Source organism: Solanum pennellii, chromosome 10 (assembly GCF_001406875.1).
Source record: "Solanum pennellii chromosome 10, SPENNV200".
Lineage (NCBI taxonomy): Eukaryota > Viridiplantae > Streptophyta > Magnoliopsida > Solanales > Solanaceae > Solanum > Solanum pennellii.
This window is the reverse complement of record NC_028646.1, coordinates 15,380,354-15,398,647: the sequence shown is the minus strand read 5'-3', so window position 1 is coordinate 15,398,647 and position 18,294 is coordinate 15,380,354. Positions and strand designations below refer to the sequence as shown.

General features: G+C 40.5%; 1 pseudogene; it reads left to right on the top strand.

Moving 5' to 3' along the window:
- The first annotated feature begins 1,094 nt into the window (after positions 1–1,094).
- Positions 1,095–1,671, top strand: LOC114074439 (annotated as a pseudogene).
- Positions 1,672–18,294: the final 16,623 nt, after the last annotated feature.

Sequence of the window (18,294 nt, the reverse complement as noted above, 5' to 3'; positions counted from 1 at the left end):
AAGTTATCATCGACTAGTCGGAGTTGCTGCTGTGGGTGTCTTCTTGGTCACCGAGTACTTGCCCATCTTGTTTTTCTCCAATTCTAAGGTATGTGTCTCTAATTTCTACTCATTTATCTTGCATTTTTATTTATTAATTAGTATTAGCTTAGTTCGTGATATGTTCGTTTCTTTTATATAAGATTCTGTCTAATCTAGGTTAAAAAATGTTCGAAATTGCCGTGTTTACAACCCTAGACATAGGTGCTTTTGCATTGCTAGTTTCCTCGGTAGTTGGGTTAGACAAATGTATGTCCAAAACACTAAAATTTCGATTTGGGTTCATCGGGGATGAATGGGGTACCCCAGTTCTGTCACTGATCTACAGAACGAGACCCCGATGACGGACCGTCGTACCCACGACAGACCGTCGTAGGGTCCGTTCCAAAATCCCTAACACCCCACTGCTCATTTTTTCTAAGTGTCCCCCAATGGACACATGTGACGGACCGTCGTCTTCACGACGGTCCATCCTGCACAACCATTCTGGTTGTCAGAGACCCTGTTTCTAAGGGTCTCTCATTTTTTTTAAGTGTCCCCCAACGGACACATGTGACGGACCGTCGTCTTCACGACGGTCCGTCCTGCAAAACCGTTCTGGTTGTCAGAGACCCTGTTTCTAAGGGTCTCTCTCCATTTTTTTCTAAGTGTCCTTCAACAGACACATGTGACGGACCGTCATACCCACGACGGTCCGTCCTGCATGACCGTTATGACGGTCAGAGACCCCTCTCCTAAGGGTCTCCATATTTTTTTTCAAGTGTCCTCTGACGGACACCTACGACGGACCGTCGTACCTGTGACGTCCGTCCTGCACAAATCGTCATACTTGTCAGAGACTCTCCTTCAGGGTTCTCCATATATACATAGTCTAAGTAAGACACGACGGACCCCATGACGGTCCGTCATAGTCACGACGTGCCGTCACCACGCCCATCGTGTTACACTGTTACTATAAGAAATGACATACTATTTTCAAATTTTTTTGTGTGGTTTTGCTTGTATTGTTTGCCACTACTCGTACTAATATTGATTCTTTACAGGTACTATCTACTATGGCACCCAAACAAGATCGAATCTATGCACGCGGGCGATCGAAGTCTGTCGCCCCGTCTGCCCGCATGGTCATTGGCTCTGATAATGAGCGTGACCCCGAGTATGTGCCCCCAGGCACTTCCACCCCTGCCCGTGCTGCACGTTCTCCCAGAGCCACACCCAAAAAGGTGGCATCCGGCGTAGTCACTGCCTCCCAGACTGATGAGGAGCGCACACTGACCGGCACACCCTCTGGGTCAGCCACAAATGAAGAAGGAGCGTCTGGCTCCTTAGGAGTTTCCTGGTCAGAGGAAGCCTCCGGCTCTGCTGAGGTTCCCGCACCCGCCACCGCTGCAGCGTCGGCCTCGTCTGATGAGGCTGACAGTTCGGAATCCACATAAGGTTCACCAGCTCAGGCCCCCACCCCAGCTACTGACCAACCCAACCGGTAGTGTGTCGACGAGCAATTTCAAGTCTACTCCGACGCCAAGTTCCTGACTGACAAAGGAGTGATGACTCGAACACTCACCTTGGAGCGGCGGGTCCTTACAGGGAGTCTCCCGACGATGCCTGAGATCCACAATCTCTTCACCAGGCATCGCCTGGAGTGGACAGCACGTCCGTTGGGACGTTACAGTGAAGAAATGGTCTGAGAGTTCTACGCATCCTATGTAGCGACTCTCCGATCACAGATAGATAGGCGGGCTGCCCCCATCAAACAGGCCCCACTGGAGCAGGTCCGAGTACGGGGCGTGCAGGTTGACATTTCCCTGCTTGCCATCCGCCGGTTTCTATACGGCGGGGGTGTTGATGCTACTCGGACCCCTCTCACTGCCGAGTTTGACTACAGATGGCAGCTTGTTAGAGATGGACAGTTCCTGCGCGAGCCATCGCTGAGAGAGACCACCAAGAGGTGGATGGCCCTGAACCTGTCAGTTGATGGAGAGGGTGCCGACTGGGTGACCGAGCCAAAGGGGGCCATCAAGAAGGCCAACCTCATTTTCACGGCGAAGTTCTTGTGGCTGATTGTCCGCCACTGCCTTTCCCCCACAGCCACTGATAATATCGTTACATGAGATCGAGCAGTGTTGATGGCGGCGATGATAGCCGGGTTCGAGGTGGATTTCACGTGGCTTCTACAGGAAGTCATGCACGAGAGGGCTTTCAAGGTCACTACTACTTACCCTTTCCCGTGCATGATCTTTTCTCTCTACAGGTCCGCAGGTGTGCCTATATGGCACGTAGATCAGCTCAAGACCCCACAGGGCACTGTTGACGTCGGTCTCATCAGAGATGAGGCCAATGAGTTGGCTCCACGCAGAGGGCCCCGTCCAGAGCTTCCCCCACTTGCTGATGATCTTGCTGATACGGTAGCCCAGGCCCGCACGGCTACACAGGCGGCGTCCACTGACATTACCCCGGTCGAGTCTATCCTGGGTAGTAGCACTGCCCCGAGCTCCTCTCGCACAGACCCTCTACCGGCGCTGGTCCCTCTTGCTAGGGTCCAAATATTAGAGGCGCAAATGGTTACACTTCTGCATCATATCCAGCCGTGGATGCAGAAGTCTATTACTGAGTCAGAAGAGCGCCTAGAGCGGAAAATGGTCCAGTATACAGAGCGGAAGATCGCTGAGGTTCACCAGCGCTTGGATGCCTTTGAGTTGAGGGTGCTAGCCCGGCCAGCCCCTCCAGTGGATGTGTCAACTATTCAGGCTGCGGTCGACAGCCTTCGCGCAGATATTGACACGATCTTAGAGGCTAGGGTGCCTGAGTCTGAGGCCCCTTCTGTCGAGCCTGCTGAAGACACAGTGTTGGCGGCCCTATTCGCCACTTCAAAAATTCCACCACCTCCCCCTCGAGAGCATGCCAAGAGGCGTAGTGGTCGAGCAGAGGACTAGGCGCAAGCACGAAAGAAGGAGCGCCGTGAGATGGAGGCTGCGAGGAGAGCCTCACTTGCTGAGGAGGAGGCGCACCAGATGAGAGCATCAGAGTTAGCGGCTGGGGTGTCTAGCTCCCGAACTGTGGAGATAGCAGGAGGCACTACTGATAGTGCGGTTGTTGCTGAGGACACCACTGAGGGTGTCCAGATTGCAGAGGATGTGGGTTTCGGGGAACCGGACCCACCAGCTTGCTGATCGATGGCGCTTTGCGCCACAGGTTTGCTTCATCTACCACTCTAGTATTTAAATTTTTATGCATTGGGGACAATTGCATGTTTTTTTTTCGGGGGTGGGGTAAATGGAAAGTGAGTGTTAGGGTGAAGTCTGAGTAGCCCAATTCACTATCCTCTTTTGGGGTTTTCTTGCCTGTGTTCTTTTTCCCCAAAAGACTGATTACTTTTTCTGTTGAACCGGCATGTCTATATCTTGTGTACATAGTTTAATTCTGGAGCATGATGGCTAAAATGATATCCTGATAAAATGGAAAATGATGCATGACTAGGCATAGTAATTGATAAATGTGTGGCTCTAAGCATGACATAGAGGTACACCACTGCATGACCCTAAGTCTAAAATTCGAACTAGGTGTCTGATAATCTGGTAGAGTGATGAGATGTCAAGTGAGTGTGAGGAAGATTTGAATAGTCCACTATTTGTACATAGCTAGAACTTGCCTGGTTAGTCCTGATAAAAGTAAGCTGTAATAGACAATTAGGAAAGGATCATAGGCCCTTATTCAATATAGCCCATCTTTAGCCTAAATAAAAGAAAACCAAAGGAAATTTATCCTTCTTTGATCCAAATGATCTGAGTTTAAATTAGACCTTTCTTTTTCACCCCAACTGATCTTTTCTGGGAATAATGTGTTGGCCCTGGTCCCTCCTTGGACATGTGCACCTCAGCTTATGCCAAAAGCATAAGTTGAGGGTGGCTATTATGAGGAATGCTCTGGAAAGTGGGGTTGAAAGAACAAAGAGAAAGAAAGAACAAAAGTAAAGTGAATCAAGGATTAGTTGAAAGAAAAGTAAAGAAAAAGAAGTATATACAAGAAATACAAGCAAGAAAAGAAGAGAGTCACTTACACAAATGAAGAAAGAAGAGAAAATAGCAAGGTGAAAGAATATGAGAAACTGGGCGAGATGAAATGATAGAATGTGGAAGGTTTAGCCGATATGTCAAGGAGGGCAAAAAGTCACTAAAGTATACCTAAATATACCCTACCTGACCCTGAGCCTATGTTACAAGCTAAGAAAGTCCTATCGTGATATTAAGGGTTGTATAGCGAACTTAAGGCAATGAAAATAGGGGCAAGCTTATGGCAATAGGTATGAATGAGTGTGACTTTGTTCTGAGAGCGAGTGTTGAAAAGTAATCCTTATACTCAAACTGAAATCATTGTGTGAAAAATAAGGATTTTGTTTTAAAGTGAGGACAGTAGTTGCAATACCGGAATTGTTAGCACCTCGGTTTGAAATTGAAGAGGATAGGTGTTAGTGCATGGTGAGTCTGTGTCATGTTCTGATCCCACATAATTCAAGCCTATTAGTGATAGCATGCATAGATACGATGAGATTAATCGGGATTGATAGCCAAATGATTGCAAAGGATAAAAAATGGATACTATTGTACAAAGATTGTGTATTGAGTCAAAGTGCGTCGCTTGAGGACAAACAACGAATTTAAGTTGAGGGTGTTGATATACCGTGGTTTCACGGTATTATTAATACTTTTTCCTTAAGTTTAGTGTGTCCAAAAGCCTTTTTGTGCTAATTTTTATATAAGTTTCTCTTGATTTTTCAGGAAATCTGTTTAAAGATGAATGCGGAGATTTTGAGCGAAGAAATGCAGAAGAGACCACCTACGGAGCTTATGACGGTCCGTCGTGCTTGTGACGGTCCGTAGGTGGCAGCGTAGTGCAGCTGCTGAAGAAAGATGGGGAAGTCTGACCAAGTGTGGGGTTACGAAGCTTGTGACGGTCCGTCGTGTCTATGACGGTCCGTCTTGCAGGTTCGTCATGAAGTTCAGAGAGGTAGTCCCAGTACCCATATTCCAAGAGTTCAAGTGTTTTGAAACGAAGACCCTCGACAGACCGTTGTGCCTATGACGGTTCGTCATACCTGCCGTCGAGGGTAATGAAGAGAGCAACAGAAGAAATTGCATAAGTATGGGACGACGGAGTCCATGACGGTCCATCGTGACCACGACGATCCGTCGCGAGGTCCGTCGACCCAACCGCGTTTTGGCAGATTTCCAGCAAATAGAGTCCTTGTTTAATTAGGTTTTTATTTTCTAGAAATAGTTCGAAAAACCTCATTTTTGAGGTTAGACTCTTAGACTGTTAGACTCCGTATTGTTAGACATCATACTAGTAGACACAGTATTGTTAGATTTTTGAGAATCATTAGACTTTTTGTGAGATTGTTGATTACTTTGAGATTCTTGCAAGTGATTATTGGTGATTAATCAAGCAAACTTTCGGATTTTACTCTTTCTCATTGAAGTAAGTACATGAATTCTTATTTAATATATTTGAATATTGTGATTATGACTATGAGTAACTAAACTCCATAACTAGGGTTGTGGGAACCATAGGCAAATAATGAGATAAAACCTAACTAAAATAACGATTCTAGAATAGTGTCTTGCATGTATTAATAATTCTTTCGCTTAGAAGTCTTTTTAACGGATGTCCAACTTTAGAACTCGCCTTAATGCTAGTTGCCGGACCAAGGAGGTAGATAATAGGAAAAGAATTATCAACATAGATTTAGTGTATACTATCTAATAGGCTAGTATTGATTGGTAAGAGGTAATAACTTAGTCAAATATCGAATATGATGCTTAATATGAGGTAAACATAAGGGTTAGGATAGCAACACAATAGCCGGACCAAGGTGCGGAGTGAGATTTTCTAGATGCCGGACCAAGGATTTAAAAATACATAACTTATCACTTTGCATGCAAGATACTAGGAAAGAATTGTTATAGTTAGAATTATCAAGTTATGAACATGTGGGGAACACGTAAACCCTAGTTACTTTGATTAATTGATTAAAATCCAACATTCAAAGCTTTTAAGTGTCTCTTTCAATTTAGGTAGTTATTTTCATTCATTTAGAAATAGAAACCCCCCTTTTATTGTTTTTACTTTCCAAGGAAGTAATTGACTGAACAAAAGTAATAATAGATTGAAGTTAAGTCTAGAGTATTTTCCTCGTGGGAACGATCCCAACCTCACTAGTTGGGTTATTTACTTGACACGACCGCTTTACTTCTTATTTGAGAAATAAGTTTGAGCGTATCATTCATCATCTTCACAATTCACCTTAATAATTCAAGGTTTTTATGAAATTGGGGAAAGGACATGGGTCTAGGGAAATCTCATAGGAAATCATAAATTAACCATCAATATATACTTAAACAACATTAATTCATCAGAAGTTATTCATAATTTTGTTTTTCAAAGAAGACCCATGTGAAAAGAAATACCCTTGTTTTGAGGGATTTAGAAATCATCTTTTGGAAGGACCTCTTAGGGAAAGGAATTCCAAGAGTGAAACAAACCATACCTTAGAGATGATAAAACCACAAAATTGGGTTTGAATCTTGAAGACTTGACCTTCTTCTTGGGTCTCTAATGGTCTTCAATGGAGGTTTAGAGGAAGAGATAATTTGAGAGAGATGAGAGTGATTTTTGATTTCAACTTTGGGATTTTATTTGTTTGTTAAAAGTGACTTAAAATTGAACCTAAAACATTATTTAGTCACCCTTTGACTTACCCAAAATACCCCACTTAATTGGGTCTTTTTGTGAAGTCAAATTGTCTTAAAAACGACGTGAATATATCTAGGAGTTTGCTGTGCGTCGCGGGTCCAGTTCCACATTTCCCCCCAAAAATCCGAGTTGAGGCAATAGACCTCCAATTCTTGGCTGGTCGCAGGCTGCTTTGGCAGCGTGCTCGCCCAAGTTCGAGTCCTCGTCGAGGACCCTCCCGGTGGTCCTTGGGGAGTCGTGACTGTACGTTTTGACCCTATATACTACATTTTACCTATTTAAAGTCTTTTTACAAGTTTTAGACTTAGGATGACCCTGCCAAACCTTCACCAAACATAGTGACGTCTACTAGTTCAATTTCGCTAGTTTCCGGACAATAAGACCTTTCTTTGATGTGTTGTCTCTAAGACTTCTCAAATAAGTTATTTACACTTATTTATTTCTAATATCATCATTATTCAACATATGAGGCTCTAGTATAGGTCATTGAATTTACGGGTTGTTACAGTTGGGAAAATCCTAGTACTACGGAAAAGTTTTTCCGGCCTCAATTTTTCCCCATTGATATTTCTATACCGACAAAACCCGGTGTTATATTTTTATTAATAATTAATGCACTTAGCACACATTTTAATACACTTTTAATTCAATGTGTCAATTTCATACAAAACAAGCATAATATATTTTTAAAAACAATTATAATACATATTTATTGCATACTTAATTCACTTTTAATACATATTAAAGATTTAACATAGTGTTGCTATAATTGGTAATAATTAAAAAGTATCGCTAAAATTAGTAACTATTTATCAAAAGGTATCATTCCAAGTAATATTTCCTAACTTATACCGACATAACTAAATCCAACGTAACTAAACCATGCACAATTAATACCTACAAAACTAATCTATGCATAAGTAATACATGCATAACTAAACCCTGCATAAACAAACTCTACATAACTAATACTTACATCACTAACAACTTCATAATTAATACCTGCATAACTCTAACCAGTAACCAAACAACCCATAGTATACAGTCTGATATATAAGAAAATGGGCTAATAAACAACCATATACAGGGGTATACAACCGTTGTATACACAAGCTTAATGGGATAAAAATGGGCAAAAGCCCAATTTAATTTTGCAACTGCATGTCCAGGAAGAAGAAATGGTTGAGGCCCATATATCATGGCAGAGTAAATTTAGATGTAGGACATGATTTTGGTAAGGGCCTAAATTTGAATTATCTTCCCCTTTATTTTATTTCTTGGGAAAACTACATAAATGAGCCATAAAATCTAAAATAATTACATGTTCATACCCAAATTTAAAGTAATTCATGAAATATCCATTTTCTAAACATAATTACTGATTACCGTCCATACCCCCATTCATTGAGGGTGATAATATTCGCTTAATTGATACAAGATCGATATCATATACTGTATTGGTGTCATTGAGGTTGATAATTTTCCTTAACTGATACTAAATTGGTATATATATATATATATATATATATATATATATATATACCAATTGGTATCATTAAGGTTTCTTGTTCAGAAATTACTTATTAGTCAATGATACTGTAAGAGTATATATGTATAATATTTTGGTATCATTAAGGTTTCTTGTTAAAAAATTACTCATTAGTCAATGATACTATAAGAGTATATATACAAGGTTTCTTGTTCAGAAATTACTAATTATTCAATGATACTATAAGAGTATATATGTATAATGTTGTGGTATCATTAAGGTTTCTTGTTAAAAAATTACTCATTAGTCAATGATACTATAAGAGTATATATGTATAATGTTGTGGTATCATTAAGGTTTCTTGTTAAAAAATTACTCATTAGTCAATGATACTATAAGAGTATATATACATACTTATAGTATCATTAACTAATGAGTAATTTCTTAGCAACAAATCTTAATGATACCAATACAATATATATATATATATACTGATTTAGTATCAATTTAGTGACTTAATCAGTCTTAGTGATACCAATACAATATTTATGATACTTATTTAGTATCAGTTAAATGAAATTAGTAATCAGATATATAGTGTAATTATTTAGTGGGGTATGAATATAAAAGGTATATGTTTTTAAATATTTTGCTTTTACGGGGTATTTGCTTATTTTCCCCTTATTTCTTTAGTAGCCTTTGCTTTCAAATTGATTAAATTTAGTTAAATTCTCCAAAAAATAGTCTTCTTTATATTTTTTATGTTAGTTGAAGTATTTATGTTCTTATTTAATTATTTATTTACTTACTGGTTTGTTGATAAAAATTATTTCCTAAAAGCTGTTCTAATTTCATTTCCAAGCAATACTTAAAATATAGCTTTTATTTACATAATTGTTTTTCAAAGTTAGTCAAAAAGTAAATTTTCAAGTTGTAGGATAACCGTGTGTTAGTGGGAACTTCAAATACCTTAAAACCCTTCTTGAAGTGCAAATGGGAACCTCAAACCTTTTTTACTCTAATTTTTTGGTCTTTTTCTGTTGAAATCTTTAAAATTATGTTTTATTAATTTCTTTCAAAAGATTAAGTGACGACTCCTTTTAACATTGATTTTCCTTAAGAAGTCTTATATTTATTTTAAACCTATAGCAATGAGAATTCACTCCTTATCTAGTTAACATCACATTGGACTCTTCCACTTTGTTTAGAGTTTTAGCAAACAACTCCTCAATTTAGGCCTTTCCTGAAATGGATGAATCATGAATCTACACCAAAAATCTTTTGTACAACTCTCACTTCCGTCCCAACTTTCCCATCTATCACAGCGATCAATATATCTTCCCAACTACTATCACTATCCTGTTCCAATTTTAATTTACGATAAGCTTTGGATAAGTTGACCACAAACCATCCATTTCTCCACCTCTCAAAATCATGTGTCCATTACATGCACCCTCAATTGTGGTAATCCCATGGCCGATATCCATTTTGTTGACTAATCTCATATCACTTCCCATGACATATTTTGATAAGATTTCAACTTGAGCTGTCAATTTAGTTATGCTTTTATCATACTCTTGATTCATCTTTTCTTGTTCACTAAAAATACCCAATTGTGGAACCGACACATGATCTTTACAACTATACCAAGCTTTATTGATTTTGGTCATATCATCAAGTGCAGAGTTCTATAACGGTTTCCTCACTATTCCCCTTAAATAATATGATCGGCCAACCCCGTATTCAAATCATCAACTCTTACATAGAAAAATTATAGTAACAACGTGTCTGGAATACCATGATTTGGGCACTGTAGAAGTAACCTTTTGCAACCAAGTTTTATGAACATGTTCGCTACAAGTACTCGTTTGAAATGTTGAATGTCATCCCTTAATTTTGCACTTTTTGAAGGAGAATAGAACCTTTTAAGAAAGCTTGGGTAAATTCTTTACATGAACATATGAAGTTTGGTGGTGGCTCAATCAACCACTTAGTTGTGTCTTCATCAATGAAAATGAGAACCTTAACCTCATTGGTTCTTTTGAAATTCCTTCTATAGTGAAAGGGCCACACACATTTACAAAACTTATGAAGGTGGTCATGGGGATATTCACGGTCAAGGCCTCTAGAAACTCCTCACATTTTGATCGTCTGCAAATTTGGTTCGGTTATATCAAATGTATCATTCGTTGGAGTGGGTGGTAACCAAATTAGTTTAACTTCCGATGGCATTAAGATTCACATCACCCATATTTCTGATGTTGACACCCAATTTTAATCCTCCCCGTTATAAATTAATTCACGAGCTTCATAATTTCAAAACGATTGAGAATAATTAGTTTTATAAAATTAGAATACTTTTAAAAAAAAGTCATTTTAGTGATCTTAGTCGATTGTTATAAGTTATAATTAGTAAAGATATTCCATATGATTTTGTAGATATAATGAGTATACTTTCTAAATATTTGAAAATCATGTCAAACAAAGGGGGGGGGGGATTTTACTCTATTTTTAAATGTTCAATTAAATTAGCTTAAGTTGAATTATTAATAGCTTTGAGTTATTCGGTTAATTAGTTTATTCTGTTGAAATTAAGAAGTTTCTTAATTAATATATATTAATTCGTCATATACAAATTTTAATCAAATTGGTCAATTGGATAATTCATTTTGGTCTCTTTCTTTAATTTTCAACAACCCTTTCCTCGTTCCCTTTTAGGACAACTTTCGTCATGCCATTCTTAATTCTGGCAGCCCAATCTCTCCATCTTAGGCACGATCTTTTAAACCCAATCCCTGACAAAGCCCACATTTACCCTTAACCCGACCCCGACGTCTCTTTCGCCTCTCACACAAGTTCATTTACGGGCAAAAATAGAAGCATTTCCAGCAATTCCAAACACACGCTGTAGCAACAAAAGCAATGCCAATCGCGCGTGACGCTTCTTCCTCGACATCCCTTTCTCTTTTCTACTCTTGTACGGTTCCAACAATAGCTCTAGGCACGCGAGAATCGTCCTACGAACGACGAGATTTCACAACGTCGTTATTCCAAGGATGATGGAACCATCTCAGCCATATACCCCCCCATTTTCCGTTTCCGAAATAGGGCCAAAAATTCCAGAATACGTTTTTTTCCCTTTTGTTGAAATTCCAGAGGCTTTTGAATTTTGATTTGGTTTGGGATTTTGAATTTGTTTTTGGATCAGTTTTACCCCTTCTTTGAAAACCCTAATCTCTCCCTTATATTTTCTTCCTGTTGACTAGAGGGGGGGGGGGATTTTCATAAAAAAAAAGAAAAAGAAAAGAGATTGACAAAAAAAAAATTCGATTGGAGACTTGTAGTGCGTATGAGTTGTTAGTGATTTTCAGAGTTGGAATCTTTTCTTTTCTCTAGTAAAAAGGAGTTGGGTTAAAATTAAGGAATATATATATATATATATATATTAAGAGTCGAACTTGAGGAAGAGATATACAATTGTTAGTATATGATTCGGAGTCAACATTGGACACCTTGTCGTACTTTTCGGGTTGGAGCTTGTGGTTCTCGGAACTTCTCTTTTGGTGCGAAAATCACTGCTGCTCTAAGCTCGTTCTTCTCCAAGTCACTGTTTCATAAAATGTAAACCTCGTTCTATCTCAATTTTCTTTCCTTTCGCTGTTGTTTGTTTCTCTAACGAAAGGTTCTTGGTGTCTTTTATTTTGTGCCGACCATGGTTTAGCGAAAGAAACTTTTTTTAGTGGCTTAAATTCTGTCATCTTTGTTCACTGTCTTCTGGAAATGATGACGACCTCTTTTTTGTTTCAAATTTTCTTTGTCCTTTCCGGCATATATTCATATAACTATTGTTCTTATCATATTACGCTATGTGTCTTTCTCTTAGTTATTCTTATTGTGAAGCATGCTAAAAATACTTGTATGTGAGCCGTTTTGACACAATTGCCTTGATAGTTTTACTCTTTCGTTTCTATATTTGTTTCCCAGCCGCTCGTAGCATATTTTGGCTTATCTTTGCCCCGTTCCATTTAGTCGTTGATGTGTTGAATGAGTTATTGCCTGTGAGTTGATTTAGCATAGGTTTAAATTTTTTTTGCGTTTATTTGTGTATTTTAACCTTAGTTAAAAATGGTTCCAAAGGCATCTAATTATTCTTTGGATCTTGTTTCATGCCTTTCTTTCTTTAAGCAAATAGTTGGTTCAAATTTCGGTTGGCTTTCAGGTAAAATTCTCCAGATATGTCCCCTTCCTTGCAATCAATGTTTGTCACGACCCAAAACGGAGCCGCGACTGGCACCCACACTTACCCTCCTATGTGAGCGAACCAACCAATCTAAACCCTAACATTTCAATATAATATCAACAGAAAGTAATGCGGAAGACTTAAACTCATTAATAAAAACCAATTCAATAACTTCTAAAATTCAACATCTATTATTCCCCAAAATCTGGAAGTCATCACCACAAGAACATCTATGATCAAATTACTAAACTAAGAGTATTCTAAGAAGCTAAAATAAACAAAAGCTAGTCCATGCCGGAACTTCAAGGCATCAAGACATGAGGAAGAAGATCCAGTCCAAGCTAGAAGCATTAGCTCACCCTGAAATCCGGTGTAATGAAGACTGGCTAGAGTTGCGGTTGAGTTGAAGACGACGGTACGTTTGCTGCACTCCACAAATAACAAAGAAAACAAATACAAGTAGGGGTCAGTACAAAACACGGGTACTGAGTAGATATCATCGGCCAACTCAAAATAGAAAACAATATATATCAGATAACATCATAAAATCAACTAATATTCTTAACAGGTGATAGCAACAAGTATAAAAATCATTTATAACATCACCGAACATATCTATGAGGACTCAAGCCTCCACACCATACTCTTTTGGGAAACATGTTCTTTAGATTGAGTATATTAGCATATTTCAAGATTCATTATCTTTATTCCTCTTGTGTCGGTACGTGACACTCCGCTCCACTACTACTATCCTGGTGTCGGAACGTGACACTCCGATCCATATACTTTCCTGGTGCCGGAACGTGACACCCGATCCATATACTATCCTGGTGTCGGAACGTGACACTCCGATCCATATACATTCCTGGTGCCGGAACGTGACACCCGATCCATATACTATCCTGGTGTCGGAACGTGACACTCCGATCCATATATATATTCTATCCTGGTGCCGGAACGTGACACCCGATCCACATATATTCTATCCTGGTGTCGGAACGTGACACTCCGATCCATATATATATTCTATCCTGGTGCCGGAACGTGACACCCGATCCACATATATACTATCCTGGTGTCGGAACGTGACACTCCGATCCATATATATATTCTATCCTGGTGCCGGAACGTGACACCCGATCCACATATATTCTATCCTGGTGTCGGAACGTGACACTCCGATCCATATATATATTCTATCCTGGTGCCGGAACGTGACACCCGATCCACATATATTCTATCCTGGTGTCGGAACGTGACACTCCGATCCATATATATATTCTATCCTGGTGCCGGAACGTGACACCCGATCCACATATATTCTATCCTGGTGTCGGAACGTGACACTCCGATCCATATATATATTCTATCCTGGTGCCGGAACGTGACACCCGATCCACATATATTCTATCCTGGTGTCGGAACGTGACACTCCGATCCATATATATATTCTATCCTGGTGCCGGAACGTGACACCCGATCCACATATATTCTATCCTGGTGTCGGAACGTGACACTCCGATCCATATATATATTCTATCCTGGTGCCGGAACGTGACACCCGATCCACATATATTCTATCCTGGTGTCGGAACGTGACACTCCGATCCATATATATATTCTATCCTGGTGCCGGAACGTGACACCCGATCCACATATATTCTATCCTGGTGTCGGAACGTGACACTCCGATCCATATATATATTCTATCCTGGTGCCGGAACGTGACACCCGATCCACATATATTCTATCCTGGTGTCGGAACGTGACACTCCGATCCATATATATATTCTATCCTGGTGCCGGAACGTGACACCCGATCCACATATATTCTATCCTGGTGTCGGAACGTGACACTCCGATCCATATATATATTCTATCCTGGTGCCGGAACGTGACACCCGATCCACATATATTCTATCCTGGTGTCGGAACGTGACACTCCGATCCATATATATATTCTATCCTGGTGCCGGAACGTGACACCCGATCCACATATATTCTATCCTGGTGTCGGAACGTGACACTCCGATCCATATATATATTCTATCCTGGTGCCGGAACGTGACACCCGATCCACATTTATTCTATCCTGGTGTCGGAACGTGACACTCCGATCCATATATATATTCTATCCTGGTGCCGGAACGTGACACCCGATCCACATATATTCTATCCTGGTGTCGGAACGTGACACTCCGATCCATATATATATTCTATCCTGGTGCCGGAACGTGACACCCGATCCACATATATTCTATCCTGGTGTCGGAACGTGACACTCCGATCCATATATATATTCTATCCTGGTGCCGGAACGTGACACCCGATCCACATATATTCTATCCTGGTGTCGGAACGTGACACTCCGATCCATATATATATTCTATCCTGGTGCCGGAACGTGACACCCGATCCACATATATTCTATCCTGGTGTCGGAACGTGACACTCCGATCCATATATATATTCTATCCTGGTGCCGGAACGTGACACCCGATCCACATATATTCTATCCTGGTGTCGGAACGTGACACTCCGATCCATATATATATTCTATCCTGGTGCCGGAACGTGACACCCGATCCACATTTATACTCTATCCTGGTGTCGGAACGTGACACCCGATCCCCTAATCTCATTACTTTAGTTCATCAAGCCTTCTTTTATACCAAGGCATCATCATTAACAAAGTAAAATTAGGGTTCTTCAAGATTTGGGATTCAATAGCTTCATCATGCTAATTTCATCATAATTATATATAAAATCACATCATGCATGCACACAATTAAGCATATAGAAGATTTTATAATACTACCCAACACATATCATTCGCTATTAAGAGTTTACTACGAATAGCATAAACCATAACCTACCTCCACCGAAGATTCGTGATCAAACAAGCAAATTCCCCAAAGTTTGTGTTTTCCTCTTCGTTTCTCCTCTCTTCTACTCGTTCGTTCTCTCCTCTTTCTCTCTCTTTGTTCTTTCTATTTTTCTTATTCAAACCCTCTTTCTTTTACCCTAATTAGCATATAATTAAGTATAAAGATGGCAATAATATCCCACTAATTAACTCAAGGTTACCTCTTTTAACCCCCAAGTAATTAGACTTATTAACATTAACCCACTAAGTTTATAATTAAAGCAGGAATAGTCCAAAACGCCCCTTAAATTACTAAGCAGAAATCCGACCCAACCTGGGATTACGCAGTCTGTGACGGGCCGTCGTGCCTGCGACGGTCCGTCCTGCTGCTCCGTCACAGAGTTCAGAGACTAGATTTTTACCAAGAGTCTGTGACGGCCCGTCACGCCTGTGACGGTCCGTCCTGCCATTCCGTTACGAAGTTCAGAGAGTCGATTTCAGTACCCAAATTTCAGAATTCTAAGTGTTTTGGAACGAGACCCCCACGACGGTCCGTCGTGCCCATGACGTTCCGTCGTGGGATCCGTCGACTCAGCCAGTTTTTCCAGAAATAAAATCTGCTGCTCAAAACGACTAAACAGGTCGTTACAATAGATACCAATTTACCCATCGTTCGTCCTCGAACGATCACAAGAAGAAAAACAAGGGCGAAAGGGAGTACCTGAATCTGTAAACAGGTGTGGGTATCTTTCTTGCATATCAGCCTCCTTCTCCCAAGTGGCCTCTTCAACTGGTCGATTCTTCCATTGAACTTTGATGGATGCAATCTCCCTTGATCTCAACTTGCGAATTTCTCTATCTAGAATGGCAACAGGCTCCTCCTCATAAGACAAATTCTCATCAAGCAGAACCGAATCCCAACGAATGATGTAGTTACCATCCCCATGGTATCTTTTCAACATAGACACATGAAATACCGGATGCACTCCTGACAGTCCTGGAGGCAAGGCTAATTCATAAGCCACCTCCCCTACTCGCTTAAGTACTTCAAATGGTCCAATATACCTTGGGCTTAGCTTACCTCTTTTACCAAACCGCATCACCCCTTTCATGGGCGAAACCTTCAGCAAGACTTGCTCACCCTCCATAAACTCCAAGTCTCTAACCTTTCGATCTGCATATTCCTTTTGCCTACTTTGCGCCGCTAAAAGCTTTTCTTGAATAGATTTCACCTTCTCTAATGAATCCCTCAAAAGGTCAGTACCCCAAGGTCTAACCTCAAATGCATCAAACCAACCAATGGGAGACCTACATCTCCTCCCATACAATGCTTCAAAAGGAGCCATGTCAATACTTGAGTGATAGCTATTATTGTATGAAAACTCCGCTAAGGGTAAGAAGCTATCCCAATGGCCACCAAATTCTATCACACATGCACGAAGCATATCCTCCAACACTTGAATCGTTCGCTCAGACTGTCCATCGGTCTGAGGGTGAAATGCAGTACTAAGGTCCAACCTAGTACCTAATTCAGCATGCAATGTTCTCCAAAACTTAGAAGTAAACTGCGTACCTCTATCTGATATGATGGAGAGTGGAACTCCATGCAACCGAACAATCTCCGAGATGTAAAGTTTGGCTAACTTCTCTGCATTGTAAGTCACCTTGACCGGAATGAAATGAGCAGACTTAGTTAACCTATCAACAATCACCCAAATAGAGTCATACTTACCCATTGTCTTTGGAAGACCAACCACGAAATCCATTGCAATTCTCTCCCATTTCCATTCAGGAATGGGCATTCTCTGAAGTGTTCCTCCGGGCCTCTGGTGTTCATACTTTACTTGTTGACAATTTGGACATTTGGCAACAAAATCAACAATGTCGCGCTTCATTCTACTCCACCAAAAGTGTTGCTTTAGGTCACGATACATCTTGGTTGCACCAGGGTGTATAGAATACCTTGAACTATGAGCCTCTGTCAGAATAGTGTTGATCAAATCATCAACACGGGGTACACATACCCTTCCCTTGATTCTCAAAACATCTTCCTCATCGATTGTTGCTTCTTTAGCCTCTCCTCGCAACACTTTATCTCGGATTCGGATCAATTTCTCATCCTTAAACTGTTTTCCCTTGATCTTGTCAAGAAAAGAAGATCTCGCCTCCACACTGGCCAAAAATCCTCCCTTCTCATTTACTTCCAACCTCATAAAGTTATTAGCCAGAGTCTGAACCTCTCTAGCCAATGGGCGTCTAGAAGCTTGTAAGTGAGCTAGACTACCCATGCTCCCTGCTTTTCTACTTAAGGCGTCTGCCACCACATTAGCCTTTCCTGGGTGATACAAGATGGTGACATCATAATCCTTCAGTAGTTCCATCCATCTCCTCTGTCTCAAATTCAAATCTTTTTGAGTAAAGACATACTGTAGGCTACGATGATCCGTATAGACTTCACACTTAACCCCATATAGATAGTGTCTCCATTGCTTTAATGCAAACACTACCGCAGCCAACTCCAAATCGTGGGTCGGATAATTACGTTCATGCACCTTTAATTGCCTCGAAGCATACGCAATTACGTTCTTCTCTTGCATTAGCACTGCACCCAAACCAGAATAGGATGCATCACAATACACAATGAAGTTCTTACCCTCTACTGGCAAGGTAAGGATAGGTGCGGTAGTCAGCAAGGTCTTGAGTTTCTGAAAGCTTTCCTCACATTCATCCGACCATACAAATGGAACATTCTGCTTAGTCAAGTTCGTCAATTGGGAAGCAATAGAAGAGAATCCCTTGACAAATCTACGGTAGTAACTGGGTAAACCAACAAAGCTTTTTATTTCTGACACGTTAGTAGGTCTTACCCAATTCTTCACTACTTCGATCTTAGAAGGATCCACCATCACT